Source organism: Ranitomeya imitator, chromosome 5 (genome assembly GCF_032444005.1).
Source record: "Ranitomeya imitator isolate aRanImi1 chromosome 5, aRanImi1.pri, whole genome shotgun sequence".
Classification (NCBI taxonomy): Eukaryota; Metazoa; Chordata; class Amphibia; order Anura; family Dendrobatidae; genus Ranitomeya; species Ranitomeya imitator.
The window spans coordinates 481,393,471-481,398,765 of record NC_091286.1 but is presented as its reverse complement, the minus strand read 5'-3'; the positions used below and the strand labels follow the sequence as shown (position 1 = coordinate 481,398,765).

Here is a 5,295-nt window from a genome sequence, read left to right as displayed (position 1 = left end):
AGGCCTCTCTTGAACCCCTCGACTGAGTTCGCCATCACCACCTCCTCAGGCAAGCAATTCCAGATTCTCACTGCCCTAACAGTAAAGAATCCTCTTCTATGTTGGTGGAAAAACCTTCTCTCCTCCAGACGCAAAGAATGCCCCCTTGTGCCTGTCACCTTCCTTGGTATAAACAGATCCTCAGCGAGATATTTGTATTGTCCCCTTATATACTTATACATGGTTATTAGATCGCCCCTCAGTCATCTTTTTTCTAGACTAAATAATCCTAATTTCGCTAATCTATCTGGGTATTGTAGTTCTCCCATCCCCTTTATTAATTTTGTTGCCCTCCTTTGTACTCTCTCTAGTTCCATTATATCCTTCCTGAGCACCAGTGCCCAAAACTGGACACAGTACTCCATAAATTATGTCAATGGCACCAGGGATTCCCAGCCAGTGTCCCACGCTGGTACTTGCCAAGCCTCAAGCTGCTTTGCATTTGCGATCTGACGAGGGCAAGCACATTCAGCTTAGAGTGGCCATTGACACTCAAGCCAATGTCGTCACTCCTCAAACGCCCACTTCATAGCCAACAACTCCTGATTGCCGACATCATAATTGCGTTCAGCAGGCGAAAACTTACGGGAAAAGAAGGCACACGGTTTCATTAAGCAACCAACAGGATCCCTCTGAGACAAAACGGCCCCTGCCCCAATCTCAGAAGCGTCAACCTCAACCTGAAATGGAAGAGAAACATCCGGTTGGCGCAACACCGGAGAAGAAGTAAATCGACGTTTAAGCTCCTGAAAGGCAGAGACAGCCGCAGAGGACCAATTCGCCACATCAGCGCCTTTCTTCGTCAAATCGGTCAAGGGTTTAACCACTCTGGAAAAATTAGCAATGAAACGGCGATAAAAATTTGCAAAACCCAAAAATTTCTGAAGGCTCTTCACGGATGTGGGCTGAATCCAATCATGAATGGCCAGAACCTTAACCGGATCCATCTCTATAGACGATGGAGAAAAAATAAAGCCCAAAAAAGAAACCTTCTGCACCCCAAAGAGACACTTAGACCCTTTCACAAGCAAAGCATTGTCACGAAGGATCTGAAATACCATCCTGACCTGTTGCACATGAGACTCCCAATCATTGGAAAAAATCAAAATATCGTCCAAATGTACAATCAAGAATTTATCAAGATTAGTCCGGAAGATACCATGCATGAAGGACTGAAAAACAGATGGAGCATTAGAGAGTCCGAATGGCATCACAAGGTATTCAAAATGGCCTTCGGGCGTGTTAAACGCAGTTTTCCATTCATCACCCTGCTTAATACGAACAAGATTATATGCCCCCCCGAAGGTCAATCTTCGTAAACCAACTAGCTCCCTTAATCCTAGCAAACAAATCGGAAAGCAAAGGTAAAGGGTATTGAAACTTGACCGTGATCTTATTCAAGAGGCGATAATCAATACAGGGTCTCAAAGAACCATCTTTTTTAGCAACAAAAAAGAACCCCATGTTGTGAATTCTGCTCTTGGGTTCCCTCCAGTGGTTGTAGGTGGGAATGCAGTTGTCTTTGACTCGCAGTCCTGGCCAGGTGTATCGGATGATTACAATTCTGACTGGGATATTTAGGTGTGCAGGATCCTTTAGCCCTTGCCAGTTGTCAATGTTCCTTGTGAAGTGTTGGATCACTTTCTGGCTTCTCCTGCTTGCTGCCAAATTCAGCAAAGATAAGTGTTTGGTTTTTGTATCTGTGGCACATGGCTGTGGGCTTGTTTTAGTTTTTTCCTGCTCTGATTGTAGGTTTCACTGGAGTTGCAGATTTACGCTCCTACATCTTTTAGTTAGGAAGTTTTTTGTATATTCTGCTGTGGATGTTTTGAAGGGTTTTAGTACTGACCGCACAGAACTATGTCCTATCCTGTCCTATCTAGCTAGAGTGGCCTCCTGTGCTAAATCCTGTTTTTCTGCCTGTGTATGTTTTTTCCTCTCCGACTCACTGCCAATATTTGTGGGGGGGCTGTCTATCCTTTGGGGATTTTCTCTGAGGCAAGATAGTATTCCAATTTCCATCTTTAGGGGTATTTAGTCCTCCGGCTGTGACGAGGTGTCTAGGTGTGTTAGGTACACTCCACGGCTACTTCTAGTTGTGGTGTTAAGTTCAGGATTGCGGTCAGTATAGGGGCCACCTTCTCCAGTGAAAGTTCTCATGCAGCTCCAAGGTCGCCGGATCATAACACCCCGCTCCTAGCGGTGAAGAAGATGGTCGAATATGCCCTTTCTCCAAAGACTCCTTAATATAGCTCCACATGGCGGTATGTTCAGGCACAGACAGGTTGAAAAGTCGACCCTTAGGAAACTTACAGCCTGGAATCAAGTCAATAGCACAATCGCAGTCCCTTTGCGGTGGAAGGAAACTGGACTTGGGCTCATCGAATACAACCTGAAAATCAGACAAAAACTCTGGAATTTCAGAAGAGGAAGAAGAGGAGATTGACATCAAAGGAACATCATTATGAACCCCCTGACAACCCCAACTAGTCACAGACATGGACTTCCAATCCAACACAGGATTATGTACCTGCAACCACGGAAAACCCAGCACGATAGCATCATGCAAATTATGCAACACCAGAAATCGACAATCTTCCTGATGGGCTGGTGCCATGCGCATGGTCACCTGTGTCCAAAACTGGGGCTTATTTTTAGCCAAGGGTGTAGCATCAATGCCCCTTAAAGGAATAGGGTTCTGCAAAGGCTGCAAGGGAAAACCACAACGCTTAGCAAACTCAAAGTCCATTAAGTTCAAGGCGGCACCTGAATCCACAAACGCCATGACAGAAAATGATGACAATGAGCAGATCAAGGACACAGATAACAAAAATTTAGGTTGTACAGTACTGATGGTAATTGAACTGGCGATCCTCTTTGTCCGCTTAGGACAGACAGAAATGACATGAGAAGCGTCCCCACAATAATAACACAACCTATTCTGACGTCTGAAACCTTGTCGTTCCATTCTAGACAGAATCCTATCACACTGCATTAGCTCAGGAATTTGCTCTGAGGACAACGCCACAGCGCGCACAGTTCTGCGCTCCCGCAAGCACCGGTCAATCTGTATGGTCAGAGACATAGAATCACTCAGACCGGAAGGCGTGGGAAACCCCACCATAACATCTTTAACGGATTCAGAAAGACCCTTTCTGAAAATTGTCGCCAAACCATCATCATTCCATTTAGTCAACACAGACCATTTTCTGAATTTCTGACAATACAATTCTGCCGCCTCTTGACCCTGAGACAGGGCCAACAAGGTCTTCTCAGCTTGATCCACAGAATTAGGTTCATCATACAATAATACCAGAGCCTGAAAAAAGGAGTCTACATTAAGCAAAGCCGGATTCCCAGATTCCAGGGAAAATGCCCAATCCTGCGGGTCGCCACGCAGCAGGGAGATGACGATTTTAACCCGCTGAATGGAATCACCGGAGGATCGAGGTCTCAAAGCAAAAAAACAGTTTACAGTTGTTTTTAAAGCTCAAAAATTTGGACATGTCACCAAAAAACAAATCAGGAGTAGGAATCTTCGGTTCTAAAACAGGAGTCTGAACAATATAATCAGAAATACCCTGTACCCTAGCAGCAAGCTGGTCTACACGAGAAGCTAATTCCTGAACATTCATGCTAGCACTAAGCTCTTCAGCCACCCAGAGATAAAGAGGGAGGAGAAGACAAAGTAGACTGAAGAAAAAAAATGGCTCAAGACCTTTCTTCCCTTCTTCTGAGATGCATTTAACTCATTATAGGCCAGTTGTACTGTTATGATCCGGTGACCTTGGAGCAGCATGAAAACTTTCACTGGAGTAGGTGGTAACTATACTGACCACAAACCCTGATCTTAACACCGCAACTAGAAGTAGCCGTGGGGTGTGCCTAACAAAACCTAGACACCTTGACACAGCCGGAGGACTAAATACCCCTAAAGATGGAAATAGGAATTCTACCTTGCCTCAGAGCAGAACCCCAAAGGATAGACAGCCCCCCACAAATAATGACTGTGAGTAGTAGAGGAAAAGACACACGCAGGCAGGAAACAGGATTTAGCAAAAAGAGGCCACACTAGCTAAAATAGGAAAGGATAGGACAGGATACTAAGCGGTCAGTATTAAAATCCTTCCAAAAATATCCACAGCAGAAAATACAAAAACTCCACCATCTAACTAAAGATGTGGAGTGTATATCTGCAACTCCAGAGAATCCAACAAGACTGAGAAAACACTGACACAGTCTAAGCTGGACAAGAGAAAACAAATGAATAGCACAGAATATAAGCACACTGCATGTGTGCCACAGAAAAAGAAACAGACACTTATCTTTGCTGATTTGGCAGCTAAGCAGGAGAAGCCAGACAGAGATCCAATACTTCACAAGAAACATTGACAACTGGAAAGGACTAATGAATCCTGCACACTTAAGTATCCCAGACAGAACTGCATTCAGCAGATACACCTGGGCAGGATTGCGAATCAGATACAACTGCATTCCCACCTACAACCACTGGAGGGAACCCAAAAGCAGAATTCACAACACACATTTTTTGTTTTTGATTTCTTTTAGTGTTTCTTAAAGCCAGAAAGTTGCCATTTGAAATGACTTTAGTTTTGTGCCATGTCTGTAATCTGCTTTTTTCTACAAAATTAAACAACCGATATATCTATAGATAGATAGATAATACCAAGCCCGATTTTTAGTAATACATAATAAAATGGTACTTAAAGAGTTAAATAAAGACACACACACGCACACACACACACACACAAATCTGTGTTAGGCCAGGTTCACACATGCGAGAAACTCGCACGAGTCTCGTACCCCAATAGCCGGCACTGCCGCCGGCACTCAGGACCGCAGCGTTCAGCTGTATAGAAATACATGCAGCCACACACTCAGGTCCCGACTGACGGCGGCAGTGCTGGATACTGATGCGAGAGACTTGTGCGAGTCTCACAAATTGAAAAAACAAATGGTGTGGGCTCCCGTGCAATTTTCTGTGCCAGAGAGGGAAAGCCAGCGACTAGGGGCTGATGTTTATAGAAGGGGTTAATACCCATGGATCTTCCCAGGCTATGAATATCAGCCCACAGCTGTATATTTAGCCTTTACTGGCTATTAAAAAAACCAATGTGGTGTCCCCCTATAAATAATAGCCGGAAAAGGCTATGCAGACAGCTGTAGGCTGATATTCATAGCCTAGGAAGGGGCCATGGATATTGCCCCCCGACTACAAACACAAGCTCACAGCCA

The 5,295-nt window shown here is 44.6% G+C and overlaps 1 pseudogene; it reads right to left on the bottom strand.

Moving 5' to 3' along the window:
* Positions 1 to 410: 410 nt before the first annotated feature.
* On the bottom strand, positions 411 to 529 carry LOC138639890 (5S ribosomal RNA; annotated as a pseudogene).
* Positions 530 to 5,295: the final 4,766 nt, after the last annotated feature.